General features: G+C 40.5%; 1 long non-coding RNA gene and 2 pseudogenes across 1 annotated transcript; all 3 read left to right on the top strand.

Moving 5' to 3' along the window:
* Positions 1-8,365: 8,365 nt before the first annotated feature.
* Positions 8,366-9,140, top strand: LOC134223340 (uncharacterized). Its single transcript, XR_009982532.1, has 4 exons — positions 8,366-8,424; positions 8,499-8,632; positions 8,695-8,832; positions 9,026-9,140. It is a non-coding gene; the product is annotated as an uncharacterized LOC134223340 (long non-coding RNA).
* Positions 9,141-16,017: 6,877 nt separating this feature from the next.
* Positions 16,018-17,449, top strand: LOC134223339 (uncharacterized; annotated as a pseudogene).
* Positions 17,450-18,833: 1,384 nt separating this feature from the next.
* Positions 18,834-19,812, top strand: LOC134223338 (uncharacterized; annotated as a pseudogene).
* Positions 19,813-22,533: the final 2,721 nt, after the last annotated feature.

Raw genomic sequence — 22,533 nt, 5'->3', positions numbered from 1 at the left:
GTTGTGCGCACCCGGCGCATGGTGCATCCGTTCGCCTCAAACGATGTTGTCGAGGCGAAATGGTAGCAGCCTGGACGTAAGTATGCGTGAGTATATCAGAGCAAGGAGGATGCGGCAGAAAAAAAGGTAAACAAAATATATCATATAACGTACGAGAGACGAGTGGTTTTAAGTAAAATTTCAAGTGAATTATTGGAATACTGCCGGATCTAATAGATTCAATTATCGCAAAAATATATTTGAATCGTGTTGAAGTGCCTTGGGGTGAGAAAATGATATTTTATTGTTTTGTAAACTGCTTCTAATTAAATGTATCGACATGTAGGATAAAGTAAACCACCCGTAAATCAAGCCGTCGCACCTGTAAAATTGAAAGGAAACGTTAAAGAAAACTATAAAATGTAAGTAGTTAATTAGAGTATACTTACCAACAGAAAACATGTAATTAACATAGTGTCTCTTCATATCTGAACTTAATAAAATAGTTTCAAGCTGTTGCACAAACAAAGCACTGCTCTGGAAATTGGTGTTCATTAGGGTGGTCCAAAAAGGAACAATCACTTTTAATCTATTTAGTATAAATTTTTCTCAGAGTGTACACTTGCCAAGCGGGGTGGCCCATGGTGGCCCGCCTTTCCCAAGCGGCGAGGCCCGGATAATACAAGACAAAATTTTCAAAACGACTTATCTGCTTTTGTAAACAAAGATTCAAACGACGATTTGACGAATCTGATAGCTCTCCCACGCAAACCAACACCATCAATAGGTAGGCGAATAATTCCGCTACCTGTTGATGGTGTTGGTTTGCGTGCGAGAGCTATCAGATTCGTCAAATCGTCGTTTGAATCTTTGTTTACAAAAGCAGATAAGTCGTTTTGAAAATTTTGTCTTGAATACATATTAGGTAGGCTTGATTTGTTCGTGGATGACAGGCTTACTCCCCCCCTGATATTATTATTCAGTTTCTATCAGGGGACTGAAGAGAAGGCTAATACGCCTACCCACCATTCATTCAATATGGCGCACAATGTTTTTGTTTTAATTTCATTTAATTCATGATAACAATCCTTCGGAAGTATCGACGGGCTATTTTTCGACATAAAAAAGCCATACAAACACAAAAGGCTCGATCTACCTCAACTAATTGCAAGTTTTCGCCAGGAGAAGTTAATTGTCGATAATTAGCACTAACTGCGTACGAACCAATCACCCAAAATGAGCAGCTGAATTGGGTCCTAAAATGAAGAACCGATATTCGATTTTATTTCAGGGAACGATGAAGTTAATCATCCTGAACGCGTCAGTTTTTCTTTTGACTCAAAAATTGAAAGGAACATTGTTTAATTTGAAATTTGAAAATAGATGAAAAATGCTTCCTCGACATTTTCGGTCTTGTTTGACGTACGGATTCAAACGCACTAGCAAAACACCGCAGGGCACTTGACTCAACATTTGACAGTTAATATATGGGCCTGACGTTTTGGGCTGATGGTTCATTCGTTCTAAAATGTTGCACAGGCCAATATTTGCCTCAAAATGTATTAAACATACAAATATTATTTTTACTGATTTTGATTTTTACCAGATTTTTATAACATCGGTTCAAGTATTCTTGACCAATGCACTTTCGTTTGCAACTATATAAACGAGGTAGGGTTTTAGGACCCAATTCGGGTATACCACCCAGAAACTGGGTACCAACAACAGAAGTACCCCATAAAAAGTTTGACAGTTCTGAAATTTCACCATCCCCCGACGAAATCGGGTGCATACCAAATCTACCTATTTTCACACCGACGACGTCGATTGTCGTAGCATACTTAATTTCGTCGCCAGACTCATTGAACAATGAAGTCGGGTGCAATCGGTATCCGATTTCATCGGTAAAATAATCGATAGATTATTTGGGGTGGTATTTTTTGCTTATTTTGATCGTCCGATTAATTAACAGATGAAGTCAGGTGCTTGTGCTGTGTATACTAAGTATACGTAAAGGCTATAGGATCACTTCAAAACCGAACTTTTGATAGAAGGCTCGGAGACCCATAGTGTTATATACCAATCGACTCAGTTCGACGAATTGAGGTGATGTCTGTATGTGTGTGTGTGTGTGTGTACAAAAATGTGAGACACACTTTTTGGTACTTAGCATTATTCGATTTGCTCGCAACAAGTTGCAGTCGACGCGGATTGCGGTCTAGTTGTTTCCTATTGAAAATTGGCCCGATCGGTCATTGCGTTCCAAAGTTATTGAAAAAACATTGTTTTTCTGCCAAGGGTCCCCCCTTGGAAAAAAATATTTCAAAAACGAAAAAAAAAATTTTTTTTCGAAGGTTGCAGCAATGCATTCAAATGACCGCAAATACATATGAATTGATGGAAAAAGTAAAATCTATCCCCCTAAAGTGCTGTTTCGACCTCTCTTATGTGTTTTTCTTATTATTTTAATGCGTGAGAAAGGCACCACCAACGCTAGGTGGATTGATCTGGGTTTTAATTAATTAAATATTATCTAATTTGATAGTTTTTAGATTTTGAGAAAGCTTGAATAGTTGTTCGGAAGAATAGTGTGCACCAGCTACCGCCCGGAATGTAGTGAGTTGCACTCGACCCCAGTGAAAAACTCCTCCTCCTCGGACCCGGTCGAGAGGAACATGTCCGTGGGTAGGAGCTCCCAGGGAGTGGAAATTTTGCTCTCTGGGTTGAAGGCGGCCGCCTTGGCGTGGACCGCTGTTTCCTTCGCCATCATGATAATGGCTGTTGTTGGTTCGTCTTGTAGTTCGGCATCCGAAAAACTGGTTCTCCGATAACTAGGTAAGTTATTAGTTCATGTTGATTTTACCGTCTGTAAGATCCCAGAGGAAGTTCATTGAAGATTTATCATTTCGGCGTACTTTGAATTTCCGAATTAACGAGAAGGTTTTTTTTACTTGTGTTTTCCTTAAGAAATACATGAGGACAAAATACGGAGAAAAATTTCCCGTAGGGTGGAATTGCAGATGAAGATGTTCAGTTCCACAGTTCCACAGTTTAGAGCCGAAAAGTGAAAAAAAATTTTGAAAGGGGGTGATCATGCCAAAATTTTGCGAACCGCGCTCCTCACAATATACAAGCGACTACTTTAACCCTTTGGGATATTTTTCGGAATGTCACCAAGTAGACAAAATACTTATCTACATGAAGTTTGGGTATCCATGTATTTAAGCGTCCTGATTATTTATATTCCGTTCGATATCCCATCAGTCCCGTTGAAAATGCATGGGGACCAAATCCGCGTACTACGCGAAGTGTGAAACATGGTGAAACTATCTTATGCCACAATTTAGCACCGAACAATAATTACTTCCTCAGGAGATTGAGTATCGAAAGGGAAGATCCATAAAGTACGTCACGCAAAAATCTGCGATTTTCAACCCCCTCCCCCCTTCGTCACACTTTTTGTATTACAACTCTAAATTTTTTGTATGAGTCGTCACGCTGCTCGGAACCCCCCTCCCCCGTAGGAGCGTGACGTACTTTGTGGATGGCCCCAAAGTTGTTCCGCGATTTCATTGAATGGAACAAATACTACTAGAAAATTTTCTAATTGCTTCTTTTTCTTGCAGAATCGATAAGTTTGAGAAGATCCCGCTCGATAACTAATTGTTCATGTACTCGGACCTGAATCCATAAATATTTACGGGTTATGCCATGGCCCCACACGCTTAGTTTACTCTACCTATTTATGGGTACTTGATTCACCCATATTTGAGTATACCATAATTATGGGTGAAATATACCAATAATGTTAGTAAAGTTTACTTATAATGTTGGTAAAGCTGCTTTACCCAAATATGGATAAATCAGTTTATCCATATTTGGATGAAAAATAAAACATTTTCGTTTCTCAGTCGAGAACATGGATACCGGGTGTGCTCCCCGCAGTCGTGTTATTAATTTCTTCGTTAATTTGGAATGCTTGTATTTGAAGATCTTTTTTCATTTGCTGGTGAGTATTCAACTGAATAATTAATGACAATGGTCAGGAACATTTTATTTCTAATGTTTACGAATATTTCCTTTCGCAATTTCAGATTTTGATTTCGGCCACTTGAAAACCGCAGGCTGCAACAATGGAAGTTACCTTGCAAGAACTTGCGAGTAAATTCATCATACAATGTAAAGCAGGAAATTCAGTGGAGTTACTAGCGACTGCCAGGATGAAGCAGCGAAGGATGTGATTTCAATTAAACCATTCTATCTGTACGGTGGGATGCATATTCACATTAGTGCTACCGGTCAATCATCAACTAGTCGTCGTCCGTGGAAACATAAACTGGCCAGAATAAGATGCAACATTAGTGATATACCGCAGTAGGTCTCCAGCAACCAGCGAAACAATTTACTGCTTTCGGAAATTAACAGTTTCGGCTTCACTAGAAGGTTTTACATCGCAACATTTCCTATATGTGTATTACATACGAATAATTCCTTGAACAATGACCCTAATTAGTTCATTCCGAGGTTCATTCTTACATATTAAATTTGCATAAATAAAGATGATTTTTGTTACATTATTTTATAAACATTTTCATTTCGTATTAACAAGAAATCGGAACTTACAAAATACAATTTCCTAATAGGAAAGACTCCCTAAGTAAAAGCTCAAGAAAGTACCTAAATTTGGGTAATATTCACCTATAAACTGCTCCTAAAATGAAATACCCAAATATGGGTAAACGGTGATTTACCCATATCTAGGTATGTGCACTTTTTGGGAATTTTAGGTACTCTTCACCCATATTTGGGTGAATTGAAGTAAGCGTGCATGTAATAAACCTATTAAACACCCTATTTTATCTAATCTTATTATTTGGCACATCGATTTATCTACAGATTAAGTCTAACCTGCTCTTTAATGAAATCTAATAAAACGATTAAACACCCTATTTCGTCTTATTTCATTATTTGATCCACCGATTTATCTATAGATTTATTCTGATCCACTCCTGGATGAAATTTATTAAACCGATTGAACACCCTATTTGGTCTGATTTCATTATTTGGCACACCGATTTATCTATAGATTTAGTCTGATCTGCTCTTTGATGAAATTTAATAAATCGATTAAACACCCTATTTCGTCTGATTTCATTATTTGGTCAACCGATTTATCTATAGGTTTAATCTAATTCGCTCCATGATTATACGTAATAATATGATTAATCACTATATTTCGTCTGGTTTCGTCACATATCATTTACAACAAAGTCGACCTATTATTCATTCGATTCAATCGATGTTAGTCCACCGATTTAGTTTATCGTCGCGTCGGTTGTATCTCCTGTAAAATTCCCATAAGGCTCGGTGAAACAATCTATAAATTCGTCGGGACCAAAGTCGGTCGATCCTAGGGATCCTATAATGAGAGATATGCGAAAGCGGCCATTGTAAGCCAATCGAGCATTGAGAACTGTCAAAGCGTGAGCCAAATGAACGTTGTTATTGTTGCAGATTGAGACGAGGTTGAGAGGTATTGAGATAGATTTTAAGAAAAATTTCATCGAATAAACAATTTGTTTTACTTTCGCGAGTAGAAGTAATCTATTGTGCTTCCAGTTGAAAACCGAAGTGAGCTCTCGCGACGATTGAGTTTTTCCTTATTTCCTGATGTCGCAACTGCATCGCGACTAGTGCGCATCTATGCCACCGCCGTGCGCCATGATGCGCACTAGTCACGACGTAGTTGCGACAAAAGGAAATGGGAGAAAACTCGATTGTCGCGAGAGCTCACTTCGGTTTTCAACTGGAAGTACAATAGTTTAAGTATCGTGTTTCGCTTATTTGTATTGCACTTTTATTTTAGTGATAATGCTTATTTGAACACTGTTAGTGGACAGACAAACATATTCCAAATTGTTATCAAATGCAAAGTCATATACAAGCTTCAACATTTTGCGCTGCGGCAAGTGCTGGAAGCGTTTGCAAACAAAAGTAACAGCGTTGCTAAATCGTCTGGAAAAGTATTTGCATATCTCTCATTATAGGATCCTAGTCGATCCTACCGACGTGAATCGATTTAGTCGGGGGGAAAGTAGGGAGGATTTTTTATGGGGTACCAAAAACGATGTTGGGTAGAGTGCCATTGTACCGCGGATGACAGGCGTTTCACCCTCCTGGTTTCTATTCATATGGAATGATAATTTTTCAAGTAATAGCTCTTTTATGATTTTATGATACAGACGAAAAATGTCAAATCATTAATTATTAAATCTCGATCATACACCAAAAGATTATTATTCAGAGAATCATCGAATGTATCATATCATGAAATATACCCAATGTTAGGAACTTTTTTCTAACCGTGCACATTTTTCATTCTCTTTGCTCTCACAAAAGATATTTTAGTTACTAGATAAAGATTGTCGCTGTCGTCACTGTCCGGAACATCTTTTGCTGGCGAGGATAGGGGAGCTAAATGTCAAAGAAGGAAAATCCACAGACAAACAGACATAACACATTGAACATTCACTAATAAAATTCATCGTCGTTCAAACTCTAACGACATCTGTTGATTTCAGTTAGTTGGGCAAATCACGAACCAGATGGCGGTAGTGAGCAAACGTCAAACTAGAGCAAATCCGATGCGCGCGCCACGAGTGATCGATTGGCCAACTAATGATTATTTGAATTGACCAGTACATCAGTGAACGATGGACATTTGACAAGTGTTATGTCTGTTTGTTTGTGGAAAATCCATACGATTTGACAGGTATGTACCAACATGTTTCGGACAGCAGAACAAAGGGAACCGAAGCGACAATCGTTATCTACACAGAAAAAAATAAAATTGTACTGAAACTAGATCGACAATACTCAATAGCGAGCACAACCAAGATGCAAGAGACTCTCCGGCAATCCCAGGGTCGGCTAACTACTGGGTAATCAAGGGTTTTCGCGGTAACAAAAACACAGAACTTTCACTTTCCTTGTATAATTTTATTTTTCCTATTTGTGGCGTGTGCGTGTTGTTCTGTGTAATCAAATTGTGTGTTAATTTGTTAAGTGTATCCTAATTCTATCGATCGTACCGGTACATACCGCTGCTGCTGTTGATGACGGGGCCGAAATAGCCGCCACAGTGACTTCAGTCCAACTGTGCGGCCAGAAATCTCGCCAGAATAGCGAGGCGAGCGGTCAACGGACAATCTTTGTCCGACGGGGCCAACAGGGCGTTGCTGGACGATGGTGGGCAGGCGTCTTCCCTCGTAGGCGCGATCGACCGGCCGTGGCTTAGCCACCTTGGACGGCCGAGAGGGAAATCTCCTTTGCGGTTAGAGCCTACGGCCCGATATATAGGTCCTCCTTTGAGGATCCACGGTCTTTTACGGTGCCGAGCCGTGTGCTGAACACTTTTTCCCCGGAGCTCACACTAGCTCCCACTAGAAAGGGGGGGGGGGGGGTTCACTTGGAATACTGCACTTTACTTTCACTTCACAGCACACGGACGCCTGATTTACTAAGAGGCCGAGTTTGGGCAATGGCTACTCTTTTATACCAAATTCCCTCCATATTTTCCCGCTAATTTTTATTGCATTTTTCCTCCAACATGACATTTGCAGAATCATGATGCCATGTTGGATATTTGATAGCATCCTCTTGTCTTTTCAGCGGTACCAAACCCTAACGCTTCTGTGGTAGTTCTGCTGGTATTACACGAGAAACGTGAAGGCTCCGACAAAACAACATAATTGCAAAACAAAAATCTACAATTTGTAACCAAACGGTTACACTATCCACCACCCCGATGAAAAAAATGCGAAAGCACGAAGGGATTTGCATTTTTTTTTCTATTCACTCTCTCAAGTCATCTTCGGCCGTCATCGGTTCGTGGATGTTAAACAATTTAAAATATATACAGTATTAACAAAACAACAATTTAAAATTCTAAACTACTCTACTTATATCGCGCGATATCATAATAAAGCTTTACAACAAATTAAAAATATAAATAATAAATATAATAAAATAACAATAACGTACGTGCACCAATATATACAAATTAAAATACAAAAATGAAATAAATTAAAACATGCAAAATATACATAAAACAAATTAAAATCATTAAAATATCCCGTATTATGGGTAGACAACATTATTTATAATATTTACAAGTTGCGCATCGAAAAACAATTTTACAACCCTATTTACAATATATACACCACATTCGATCACATTCGATGTGCACGGCCGAACCCCTTGGCGGGATTGATTCGCCGGCGGGCAAACTGTCAGTGAGTGACAATTCGCCGAAACGTCATAAATCTGTCAATGTATTCTGACACAGCATATCCATTGTTTATTTATGTTTACGGTATGCTGTGCAGTGGAAAACATATAGTGAAGTGAAAAGTAATAAAATTAGCCTTTTCAGTGATATAATCGGTAAGTAGTACGTACGATTTATATAAACATATCGAAGACTAATCTTCGTATGTGTTTGTGTCTTCTCTTTTTAGGTGAATGGCTTCATTCACGGCGGGTTGCTGGGCTATTTGGCAGCAATCTTTACTGCGAAAGATTGCCCAATAGCGAACCCATAACGGTTCCGGGACACCGTGATAATCATCTTGCCTCTGCAAGATGCAATCAGGTAAGTAATGTGTACACAATAAAACATCCATCATGCTAATGATTGGAAATTAATTTTATTAGATTTGGCCAATTAATGCAAATTGGGCGATCCCCTCCCAACAGCTCCACAGGTGGAGTGAGATGAGGGCAAATTGATTTAACCCCTCGCCTCCCGCTCCGATCCTGCCAGTGTTGGTATGGATCCCCGTAATAAATTAGGTAAGTGGGATCATTTTATTGCATGCTAGCCTTTTTCAACGACTGATCGGAGTCTTTCATCCATCGGTCAAACTACATTAGGACTAGACTAACAGCTAATTGATTCTCTTTACAACTAACACAACCGACTAACAATTCCATTGTCCTTGGGTGTTATAAAATGATTAAAATTGGTTTCTCAAATTCTTTCCAGGTGTTCATCCTTTCGGCGGTGATTGCACCAAGTGACTGGGGGCAAAAAGTAATCCCGCACAGCACCGGAACTGGGCAATCTGCCATAGGTAAGAGTGGAAATTGAAATAAATGAGAAATAAAATTGTTGAATACTTAGTTGGATTTGTTTTTCTTTTTATTGAAAGAAAATACCTTTTGGTGGGTTCCAGGTGTGCGTCCGGAACGCGAAATATTCGTTGAAAATGTGGGTTCCAAAATCGAAGTTATTTTCATGCACAGTTCTTTGGCCGTTGGTTCCCCTCGAAGTTTATTGTTGGCCTTTTTCCGTCGGGTCTTAAATGTCCGGGTTTGCTTCCGTAGGGATTCGGGGTTCGAAGTTTGTGAATTTGAAAAATGGAAAGCACTACCAGGTAAGTCTCGGGGAAAATCTGATGAAGGAAGCATCGACTTACCGGTGAAATCGAGAGAAAAATAACCAGAAGAAAAGCGTGACACTGGGCTTCTTGTCGTTCCCTTATTGACCAGAAGTTGGTCTTCCGAATTGAATTCGGACTCGCTGAAGGACATATTGTTTTCATCGGAATCGGAACTAGGAATTATCAATTCATAGTTTTCTTCTGGTTCCGACTCCGGTTCCCTGAATTCGCATGTCGCGCTAGGGGGTAAATAGCGAGAATTGGCATCGCTTGTGACGATGTCCATGTCACGAATAAATAAATTAATTATTCTTTTAATTTTTACGACATCTGCTGGCATCATTATCCCCGAAGTCCTCTGCTCCCGAATGGTGTGCAGAGTTTCTTCGAGGTCCAGCTCTAACTCCTCTAGTGGGTAGTTAGGATGCGTCGATAGTAACGGACCGGGAATCTCCGATGATTCCTCCAAGTCCGATTCGTCCGCATCGTATGTCATTGGCTGCCAATTTATTGCAACATATTTGGTTTCAGCCTTTGCTCGTCGCTTGCGTGTCATTGTATGAGAATCAGTGGTGGTTAAGTGGGTGAAAACAAAATCATAAAACACAGTGACGAATCAAAACAAAACAAGTTAAAATAAATTGTGCGCGTTCGTTGTCAAAGTAAATGGGCATAAACAGTAAAGCATAATTATGATATGCCTATGTAATAAATGTCAATAAACGGTTCACGAAACACAAAATTTGCCAACATCAACGAATTTTTGATCGGAAAAAACGACAATCGATCGCAAATGTGTCCGTGATGTGTTCAGGACCTCTTTTGAAGGCAAAAACCTTGTACAAACACTTTTTCCACATCAAGGAATAAACAGTGATCTAAAGGTGGATGTCATTCGTGCAAGCACGGATCCCTGCCACCTCCCGTCGGCAAAATCGTTAGATTTTTGTATACTACTACGGACCCTTGATTACCGTTCGCGGACTTTTGGCTGGGAGCCAATTGAAACTACTCGACAATACGCAGTAGCGAGCACAACCAAGATGCAAGAGACTCTCCGGCAATCCCAGGGTCGGCTAACTACTGGGTAATCAAGGGTTTTTCGCGGTAAACAAAAACTAACAACACAGAACTTTCACTTTCCTTGTATAATTTTATTTTTCCTATTTGTGGCGTGTGCGTGTTGTTCTGTGTAATCAAATTGTGTGTTAATTTGTTAAGTGTATCCTAATTCTATCGATCGTACCGGTACATACCGCTGCTGCTGTTGATGACGGGGCCGAAATAGCCGCCACAGTGACTTCAGTCCAACTGTGCGGCCAGAAATCTCGCCAGAATAGCGAGGCGAGCGGTGAACGGACAATCTTTGTCCGACGGGGCCAGCGGGCGTTGCTGGACGATGGTGGGCAGGCGTCTTCCCTCGTAGGCGCGATCGACCGGCCGTGGCTTAGCCACCTTGGACGGCCGAGAGGGGAAATCTCCTTTGCGGTTAGAGCCTACGGCCCGATATATAGGTCCTCCTTTGAGGATCCACGGTCTTTACGGTGCCGAGCCGTGTGCTGAACACTTTTTCCCCGGAGCTCACACTAGCTCCCACTAGAAAGGGGGGGGGGGGGGGTCACTTGGAATACTGCCCTTTACTTTCACTTCCCAGCACACGGACGCCTGATTTACTAAGAGGCCGAGTTTGGGCAATGGCTACTCTTTTATACCAAATTCCCTCCATATTTTCCCGCTAATTTTTATTGCATTTTTCCTCCAACATGACATTTGCAGAATCATGATGCCATGTTGGATATTTGATAGCATCCTCTTGTCTTTTCAGCGGTACCAAACCCTAACGCTTCTGTGGTAGTTCTGCTGGTATTACACGAGAAACGTGAAGGCTCCGACAAAACAACATAATTGCAAAACAAAAATCTACAATTTGTAACCAAACGGTTACAGTACCTTTAAAAATTGTGCACTTTCAATCGGAAAAGTTGCAAATTTTCGTAAAAATAAAAGTAAAATAACATTAAAAGAAAGTTATGCATTTCATTCAAAAGTGTTTTTTATCTTTCCTGGGTGTAATTTTAAAAGTTCAACTTCTTAATTTCAAAAACTGTTAAACTATCAAAAATTGTTCATCTGTCAACAAAAAGTTCTGAACAAAACAGAGAAGAAGAAGAAGAAGGTTTCGAAATGGTATACGGGTTTTGTTTTTGCTGCTGGAACATTTTGTTGTGCAGCTGTCCTCCAGAATTAAAAAAATAAAGCTGTCCTCCAGAATTTAGGAATACGAAGGTAGGTCTTATTTTTGAAAAAGTGCTTACGCTGGAGCTACCAATCGTCAAAAACAACGCCCCGCTCCGGTGCTGCAATAGCGCTAGAAGTATCGGAGTTGGTTGGCATGAAGCTCATAATGTTATTAATGTAAAATTTCTCATCTACAGGTAATTTATGGCGCAATGCCCACATACAACCCCAAATGATGCGCACCCCTCACTCTGGCCAGGGGCTGGATCCCGGACTATTATACTGAAAAAAAAAGTGGCCACCGTGTTGTGGATGATGCTCCAGCCTCCAGCTTATAGGCCTCGTTATAAGCAGTGTATACATCGTTTAAATTAAGAAAAATGCTGAAATCATGAAATAAAAAGTAAAAGGCAATTATGGGATTTGATTGGTTTTATTTAAAACTGAAAGATGATTGAAGGGTACAAGGGAGAAGAGGGGATGTTCCTTTAATTAGAAATTGAAATTTTCAATTCCGAATGAAAATATTTGCTCTATTTATCACAGTATGAATATTTTCAATTTGAATGTTCAAACTTTTAATTTCAAAGCGTTTGGCAATTTTTGAACCATGATTATGACAAAAGTTGGCGTACTTTTATTTTGAACATATGGAACTCTCTACGAAAAAGAACCAATGCAACTTTTTAATTTTACCAATGGTTTTTTTAATTTTAATAGTGATTTTTCTTTCTGTGTAGTAACTAAAATATCTCACGCTGCGTCAAAATCGACCCAACACCCAGAAAAAAAAAAACAATTTCAACCAAATTTTAGTTATATTGCATATTTCAGCGTTAGAGCAAGACCGGGCGCGAGTATTAGTCGTTTGACAGCGCAGTATCACTTATCAATGACACTTTACCGGTCGCTACTACACGGAGAAAAATAAATGGTAGAAACAACCAAAACTGAGGTTAATTTAACCAAAATCTTAGGTTGAAATTGGCACAAGCTATGCTTAGCAGTTTATTTTTTTAAATGCAAGTTCTTCCTAAAATGCTTTCAGAATTTTCTCTTGTGGATGGATGTCACATAAGACGAACCCCCCTCCCTCCCCCTGTCACAAACAGTCACAAATTTTTTGAAAGAATCTCAGATTTTGTATAGTTACGATACTTAACAACCCATACATTCTAAAGCGAAAGCTTCATTTACAATTAATTGAATGGTTCGTAACAATACATTCTAATGTTTTTCTATTATTTCATATACAGTATAATCTAAGGTCAATTTATTGTTTTTGATAGTAATGTTACCAAAAAATGTATTGTTTTCCTATAATATATTTTATTCGGGTAGCCTCTTACCCAGCAACTCCTATCCCTACCTCCTCGTGGCGCTGGCCGGGATACGAGCAACTTTAGAGAAGATCGGGTAACCAACCCCGGTGGGAACTATGGTCGTTTGCTGACAGGGAAGGGGGGATTTGATCCTCTCCGGAGGTGCAAATCTCATCGAGCGTCTGTTCCCCATGTTAGGGGCGGCTCATCATCGTCTGAGTGCCAGCGAGGGAATCTAAACTAAACTGTGCACACCATGTTGCATCGTGTCAGCATCGACAAGGCAGCCCCTTCAACGTGATGTAAGAGCATCATTATCGGTCGCGAGCATTTTAATCACCCGCGCAGCGCTTTCATTTTAGTTTCGTCACTCGTTTCCGTATCGGTCACTATTTTCGGCTCTCAATTTGGTTGCTGTATTCCGTACCGGTGACGTTTGACAGTTGACAGTTCATCAAATAGCAGCGCTCTTATCGCGCTACCAAATTTGGTCACCTGTCAGTAGCGCTACTGTTATAGCAGCGCGTTTAGTAGCGACCGGTAAAGTGTCAAGTAATGATACTGCGCTGCCAAACGGCTTAAACTCACCACCGGTAATCTTGCTCTAAGTAGCGCAGCCCTCGTAAGGTAGCCTATCGAAGATTCTATTCAGTTACCAAGAAAGGCAAAAGTATAGCAAACGGCTTGCTTCAACGGCAACAGACCCGGCAACGAATAAAGGACAACGATTGGAAAGTCGGACACCCGCACGTGTTGGGCTTCTGGCTCGTGAGCTGCAGAAGGTCGACGTGAGTGTGGCAGCAATCCAGGAAATACGGTGGCCCAGAACTGGAGAACGTAAATTCCGGGCGGTGGATCCCATAGCGAACACTTCATTCAAGTATCACATCTACTATAGCGGCGGTGACAGAGCAGAACGAGGAGTTGGCTTCATGGTGATCGGGAAGCAGATGAAGCGTGTTATCCGGTGGAAGCCGATAAGCGACCGCATTTGCGTGTTGAGAATGAAGGGCAAATTCTTGAACTATAGTATGATCAGCATCTATGCCCCAACGAGCGATATTAGCCTGATGACGAGAAGGATGAGTTCTATGAAAGCCTTGATAAGGCCTAAGGAGAGTGCCGAACACACGATGTAAAGAGTGTCATCGGGGATGCAAATGCGCAGATCGGAAGAGAAACTTTCTTTCGCCCGGAAAGCCTTCATTCCACTACCAACGATAATGATCTGCGACTGGTAACCTTTGCTGCTGCTAGAGGGATGGTCACACTAATTTTATTTCGCTGGAAACCAACAATTTTTTTCTGATTTTTTTTTGTGCTGTTCAACCAGCAATAAATTCCGCAAAATATTTTGCTGTATTTAGAACAATAATGACACCAATGTGTTTTGACAGAACTTTTGCTGGTTCTCAGCAATTTTATCGCGGCTTAAATTTTACTGGTTTTTCAGCAAAATCTTAAATTTATGTTTGCCAGTAGTTTTCATTGAAAATATGGTAAAAACATGAGCCCCCCACAATCTATAAGTCTTGAATAAATATGTAGGCTGCAAACTGCTTAGAAACTGCTGTTGTCACCTCCAAAACGCAAATTACCAATATATTCCTCGGTTCAGTTTTCGCCTTGGCTTTCATCGTCTGTCGCAACATGGCAAATGAAATGAACGAATAAAAATATAAGTGTTTGACATATACATTGCTGGATGTTCAGCAATGTCAAAGAATTGCTGGATTTTCAGCTAACAAAACCAATTTAGCTGAACGGAGTCGGCTTTGCCGGAGGTGCGGAGCTGAAGGTCACAAGGCTCACACCTGCCAGGCCGCACCGAGGTGTTTGATCTGTGGTCCTGGCACAGACAACAAACACCCAACCGGTGGGCAGGCCTGACCGGCCTCAAGACGGGCTCGGTCATGCGAGTAGCTCAGCTAAATCACAATCACTGCGAGGCAGCGCATGCTACTGCGATGCAGTGAACACCATGCTTACCCCGACAACAAAAACGTCACGGGTGGGCTGCTGGGACCTCCGTATGTAGATATAGAGGTCATTGCGGTTCACGATTGGTGTTTGTTGTCGGGGTGCGCGTGATAATGATAATAACACTTATACTTATACACATTAGCAATGTGTCATTTAGTATATTAAAAGATACTAGCGTTTTACGCTGTGAATGTTAGACATAGAGCAATGAACCCTTAGACAAAGTTGTAGAAGAAAAACAGCGCAAGAAATCCACCATACAACACTTTTTGGAATTCCGCCTCTGTAATGAGTTATTAGCTGAATACTAAGGGTCTGTCTCAATTGGATAATTAAACTGAAATTAAACTTAAAAGTGACATTTCAATAATTATCGAATAACCCTGCTCGCAGAGCAAGATTACTTTTGACAGATATCGAATCATTTTCCATCGATGTCCTATTGGAATTGCTGGGTAGCACCAGCCATTCTTATAACGGGGTGATTTTTTAATTTTCGAACTGTCACTTTTAAGTTTAATTCTCCAAATGAGACAGACCCTAAATGATAATGAAATGATAAGTTCAATCCCTGCTGTAATTATTATTTTATTTGTCAATTTGTATTTCCTATCTATTGTCGGCGTAGTACCAACTTAGAATTCGGAAGTCTGGGACTTCCGGACCGAACTTTCTTCCGAAGTTGTATCTGTCAAACTAATTGATACGCTGTTTAGCGCACCTTCAGGCGAATCCAGCGCAATACTTCCGAAGTTGGGAAAGTTGCCTGTATCTGGAGAAAAATCAAACTTCGGTACAAAAAGCGTTCTAACTTTGTTCCGGATAGGCAATATTACCACATCATTGACAAATTACCTACTAATACCCATTATTTTGACAGTTGCAAATATCATCAAAAAATGGGTCTATTTTACTGTCTAATGAGTAACGCCGGGTTTACAGTGTAATATATAGACCTGCGCAGGAGTTCATCAAATTCACTCACACATACCAATGTTCGATTCGTCATTCCTCCAGGTGGGTGTCATCTATATCTCTCACAATGGGTTTGTTTTGCAGTCATTATTAGGGTCTCGCCTACATTTCTCACCAACACGAACGCACGGTTCGTGGTTGCAAACAATCCCATTTGATTTTTCCGCGACAGCTGCTTATGGTTGCAAACAAACTGAGTAAAAGTGTAATTGAATTGTGCTAGTACGTACACGCTCGCAAAAGCGTTCTGAGTTCTCCAAATCTCCAAAGCGAAAGAGTTCTCCAAATGAATAAAAGTGTGCGTGAGTTCGCTGTATGCCTCTCGCAGTGTTTGTGATGATTTGCTGCAACTGGATTACCACCCACTTTTATTTTACACATCCTACACAGTGACATTAGTGTTGATTATTCTGGATTTGGAAAACTCAGTGGGAATCAAATCAGATGTTGGTAAACAACACAAATACTACCATAAATTTTACTTTGAGATGTTAGCTACAAAAACATGGTGTCGTCCCGCCCACCTGATGCATTTCTCCAAAGCCATAATCACCAACACTAATGTCAGTGTGTAGGATGTGTAAAATAAAAGTGGGTGGTAATCCAGTTGCAGCAAAATCATCACAATCACTGCGAGAGGAATACAGCGAACTCACGCACACTTTTATTCATTTGGAGAACTCAATAACACTCATCTCGCAAATGTAAATTTGCAAAAATTCAAATCCATCTCATTGAAGATACCATTTCCTTCGCGCCGTGAAGCAGAGATTGTCTACTACGTGCTTCGAATTGACAACCTAGTGGAGTTTCATCGCCAAGAACATTCGAGTTGGTGTAACTTCTTTCTTTGATTCGCTGTTTCTCTATTTGGAAACCTTGGACCAGTTTGGACCGGCTACTTCCGACAAGTACCAGTATTACTGAAAATGGCCGAGCACACACCCGCCCCCAAACTTACCCGTGCTATGTTTGTATTTTATTCGTTGCTGCTGTTTATAATGCTGATTATTTCGTGCATACTCTTGGCAATTATCTTCGTCTCGACCTTAGATGGTATGGGATTGACATACCTTCTGGATCAGACCATGGCCCTGATCATACCGTTCCAGGTGCTGGTGGGGGTGATGGTTTGTGCCTTTTTGCTCCACCCGTTTCTGTCCCTTGACATGATACCGGGTGTGGATTCGACAGCTGGGCCGTGAAGCTGTACTGCTCTAAGCATTTGATCCGGGGAACGACGGCTGAATAGCGTTAGGATTTCGAACTACTGCGACTGCCTGGAGGAGGAGCGCTGCTTGCTGCGGAAGGATCCGGGCCACTTGGCTCGGCTGCGTGCCAAGCAGATCGTCCCGGCGGTGGCCGATTTGAATCTAGGGGAGGTGTGTCGGGTGCTGTACCGAAAGCAAAGACGATGAACGGATCAATGGATATTGATACAATTTTATGGGAAAAAATCCCTGATTTTTTGTAACTGTTTCAATCTAAATGAAATAAAACCCAGATTAATCCACCTAGCGGGGCTGACGCCTTTCTCGTTCGTTCAAAAGGATTGAGAAACATATAATAAAAGTCTCAGATAATACTATTATGCTACGTTTAGACAAGGCAAGTGAATTGAGCAAGTCGCTTGAATCGAACGCGAACTGAACGTGTAAACACGTTAATTCAATTCACTTGAACGAAAAGAAAGTTGAACATGTTCAACTTTTGGCAAGTCAATTGAATTCAACTGAGTTGTTCAACTCACTTGCCCTGTCTAAACGTAGCATTAAGGTATTAACACACACGGTAAAAAATCAACACGCTCAATTTAACTGTTCCATCTATTGAATGATCAACTTTAAAATCACCATTATTGAAAATGATATTCCTTTGATTTTGAAGTGGTGTCACACCTTTCACAAGTGTGTTGAATGCAGACAATTCCATAACATCAACAGTGTTGATCAAAGTGCCACTCACTGGATGTTGAAATGATTAGCACTTCGATCAGCACCAATAATGTCTCCACTAGAATTGGAAGTGCTATGCTATTGAATTCACAGGTTCAATGCTATTGATTTAAGAGTGGAGCGATATTGGTGTTGTTCTAAAAATAGATGACAGTTCTTTCATCTGTTCTGCTTATTTCAAGAGGTACTTCGAAGTGTGAGATGGAGTCATGGTAAGACGAAGGACTTTCAAGCAAAAGGTATGTTATTCAAATCTAAGCTGAGGTAATTCTATTTTTTTATTTTGTTGTTTTATAATCAAAACATTGTGCACGTCAAATGGAAGTGGTGGTGTTTGAATGCGACGAGCTCAGCTATTGATATTGATTTGATTCCAAAGTAGTGCATATTCAAATGCAGAACAGTTCGCATTGACGTGTATATTTTTACCGTGCAATCAATTCGCGTTCGATTCAAGCGACTTGCTCAATTCACTTGCCTTGTCTAAACGTAGCATAAGTGTCGAAAAAAGTGATTATAGTGATAGTCCGATCTGGTCAATTTCATTAGGAAACAATGGGACAGGATTCTTCGTAAAATGCAACTTGTTGCGAGCAAATCGGTTGAGGATAAGTGCCTGAAAACCGATTGACATTTTTTGCGCCATTTTTCACAGACACACACACATACACACGCGCAAGTCAATTGAGTCCTCCAAATGAATATAAGTGTGCATCATTCCGCTGTATTTCTCTCGAAGTGCAGTGATGTTTCTGCTGCAACTAGATTACCACCCACTTTTATTTTATCCATCCTACACAGTGATACTAGTAATGGTGATTCTGGGCTTGGAGAAGTCAATATGAATCAAATCAGATGTTGGTAAACAACTCAAATACTATCATAAATTTTACTTTGAGATGTTGGCTGCAAAAACATGACGTCGTGCCGCCCACTTGATGCATTTCTCCAAAGCCATAATCACCTGAGAATAATCACCAACAGTGAACTCACGCACACTTTTATTCATTTGGAGAACTCAATAACACTCATTCCGCAAATGTAAATTTGCAAAAATTCAAATCCAGCTCCTTGAAGATACCATTTCCTTCGCGCCGTGAAGCAGAGATTGCCTACGACGTGCTTCGAGTTGACAACGTATTAAAGCAGAGTTTCATCGCCAAGAACGTTCGAGTTGGTGTAAGTTCTTCCTTTGAATCGCTGTTTCTCTGTTGCGAGACCTTGGACCAGTTTGGGCCGAATATTTCAGACAAGTACGAGTATTACTGAAAATGGCCGAGCACCCACCCGCCCCCACACGTACCCGTGCTATGTTTGGATTTTATTTGTTCCTGCTGGTAATAACGCTGATTGTTTCGTGCGTACTCTGGGCCACGCTCTCGGTAATTATCTCCTCCAAAACCCAGGATGGTTTGGGATTTACATACCTTCCGGATCAGTTCATGGGCCTGTTCATACCGGTTCAGGTGCTGGTGGGAATGACGTTTTTTGCCTTCATGGTTTGCCCGTCACTGCCCCTTGACATGGTACCGGATGTGGATTCGACAGCTGGGCCGTGAAACTGTACTGCTCTAAGCATTCGATCCGGGGGACGACGGCTAGCGACTCACGGAGTAGCGTTAGGATCTCGAACTACTGCGACTGCCCGGAGGAGGAGCGCTGCTTGTTGCGAAAGGATCCGGGCCACTTGACTCGGCTGCGTGCCGAGCAGATGGTACCGGCGGTGTCCGATTTGAATCTAGGGGAGGTAAGCCGGGTACTGTACCGAAAGCGAAGACGATGAACGGATCAAAGGATATTGATACAATTTTATGTGAAACAAATCCCTGATTTTTTGTAACTGTTTCAATCTAAATAAAATAAAAATATTCTTAAACTGGTACTAATCTAATTCCAAAGCTTAATTTTATCAAGTGAGTTAAGTGCATTTTGAATGTCAGTAAACGATGACAGAAATTGAAACAAATCAATTATTAGGATAATTTTAGGCAAGTCTAATTTTACAATCCAGCATCCAATATCTGTACTTAATTTCCATATTCCAAATCATCATAACTCAAATTGGAATTCAAATATTTCAATACGATTTTCCAATCTTATACTCAAATCCAATGTATGAACCCGAAAAACAAATCCAATATTCCTATTCCATGAACAATGTTTTAATCTCAAACCAACATTGAAACGTTTTTGACCCTTCCTTCCCCACTTGGAAAAAAAAATCAAAACCAAATTTTTGACCCTTCCTTCGGAAGTGTCTATAATTTCACTTTGTATGCGTTACGCAGGTGTGTTACGTATTGATCTATCAAGAAATCTCGTGAATTATTAAATAAAATGTATGGTATTTTAAACAAATACACTTTGACATTGAAAATATAATTATAACAAATAATATGACATGGAATTATGCCTATTTTTCTGATTTGTTTCAAAGAAACAAATGATTTTAATTTAGGAACATATAGAAGCATGTACAAGAAAATCTTCTCAGAAAAGCAAAAAACGTAAAAAATGAAAGGGATTTCAAAAATTTCTTCAGTGGAAGCTAGATAGCAAATGTGAGCATGTTTTGAGACACTAATAGATCACTTGTATTCATGTATGTGTGCGTATATGTGCAAATTCTGAAATTTACTACCATAAAAATCTCGCTCATTTTTAAGGTATTGAACGAGTTTAGTTTTACCAAATTAGGCATCCATAAGGCGAAATATATGTTATTATTGAACGCTATTGAGTTTCGCTCAGATCAATGACTGATTTAGTTAGTTCTGGATTAATTAATATCGAGGTCTCTGGAAATTACGAGTACAATATATTAATCCACCGTTACGATAGTTACTAACCATGTCACAATAGTTATTCAATCCGACGAGCGCCTTATAGATAGGCAGCATGAAGCACAGTACGTTATCATTCGTTAAGTTGTCATTCAACCTATGACATCCGCCTTTAGGTAGGCAATTATTTTGTCAGCTTCACGGTAAATCACCGTGGGAAGCTGAGTAGTTTTATCTCGGTTTAAATACTGGAGTCTGGAAAAAATCCTTATAACTAAAGCCCCAAACGCAATACAACGGAACGGCGACGGAAACGGAAAATTTGACAGTTAGCCCATATATTTTCTGTCAAATTTGCCGTTTCCGTCGCCGTTCCGTTGTACTGCGTTTGGGGCTTAAGGAAGGGTCAAAATCTCACTGTAGGTGGATTAATCTGGGTTTTTAATGGAATACCAAAATCAAACATTCATATAAAATAATCAATTTTTTTTTCTCTTTATCTTCCATGGCTCTGCATTGCAACTGATTGCAAGCGATTTTCGGGTCGGAGGAAATATTTTCTTTGGAGCTTGGAAATATTTCTTTCGGAGCTTGTAGCACCGACGAACCGACGTGTCACCCCATAGAAAATAATTTAAATTTGCTGGCCACGACGCCATGATGAAAAATCATCGAACACTCCCGCCACCCCCATAATGGCTCGCGAAGTTTTCATAGCTCTGCCACCAACCTACGTGTATTAACATTGCAGCGGAGTTGTGTCTTAGCTCATTTGACAGAAGCGATCGCCCGCAAAAGCGAATGACCGTTAAAAAGTGTGAGACTATCAGAGAGCGCCAGTGACACGTCGGTTCGTCGGTGCTTGTAGTGTAACACATCTTTCTACTATCTCTTTTTTGCCTTTCTCGTACAACAAAGGCTCGTACCGAAAGGCTATCATCTCACTCCGAAAACGAACTTTTTATAGAAGCCTCGGAGACCCATAGTATTATATACCAATCGACTCAGCTCGGCGAGCTGAGCATATGTCTGTCTGTCCGTGCGTATGTGTGTGTATGTGTGTGCACAAAATCTAAGAAAAACATTAGACAACTTTTCATGTAGTAATCCTCAACCGATTTTCTCGCAACAAGTTTTATTCGATAGAAGGCAAAGCCTAGTTGATCACTATTGAATTTGTTAACGATCGAACGTTGCGTTTGAAAATTATGCAGGAAATGGTACATCGAACCATATTGTGGGAAGTTGTCACTGAGGCTTCCCACGGTAAACAGCGGAACCGACACAACTCCCGGCGGGGTACTTCGGACGCGTAAAGTGGACGAGAAAAACAAGCGATTCGCTCTCCGCGGTGGTCGTTTATTTACTACTATTTACATTCAACATACAATAGACAACAACATATTCACAGGGATGGCAAGGGATTATAAACATCGTACACATAACATTAGACTTGTCCAACATTCAACACTCCTCCTCGAGGTTTATCATCTCTAACAGATATCACAAAGTCCACAAAGTGTTACCTCACAAAGTCAAACAAAGTTCTACATAGTTGGACACTCAGTCTTCGGCACTCTCCCTGCGTCGTCAGCCCCTGTTTCGTCTTCTTCACCGCTTAGTCTTCGTCGCTCACGACTCATCCAGCACACAGCATCGGGTTTCTCCTCAATATTCATCCACACAGTCATAAAAGTCAGTTTCTTCTATCAGGCGCTCCTCCTCAAGCGAACGCCCATTGCTAGCTTTGCTTTGCACACTCGTACGCCAATTCCGCTTCTTTTCTTCTGCAACTCTCAAGGCATACAGTCCTCCACGAAGTTCAGCAACGGCTTCCACTCTTCTTCCGAGGCTT

The sequence above is a fragment of the Armigeres subalbatus genome, chromosome 3 (assembly GCF_024139115.2).
Source record: "Armigeres subalbatus isolate Guangzhou_Male chromosome 3, GZ_Asu_2, whole genome shotgun sequence".
Classification (NCBI taxonomy): Eukaryota; Metazoa; Arthropoda; class Insecta; order Diptera; family Culicidae; genus Armigeres; species Armigeres subalbatus.
This window is presented reverse-complemented; position numbering and strand designations above follow the sequence as displayed.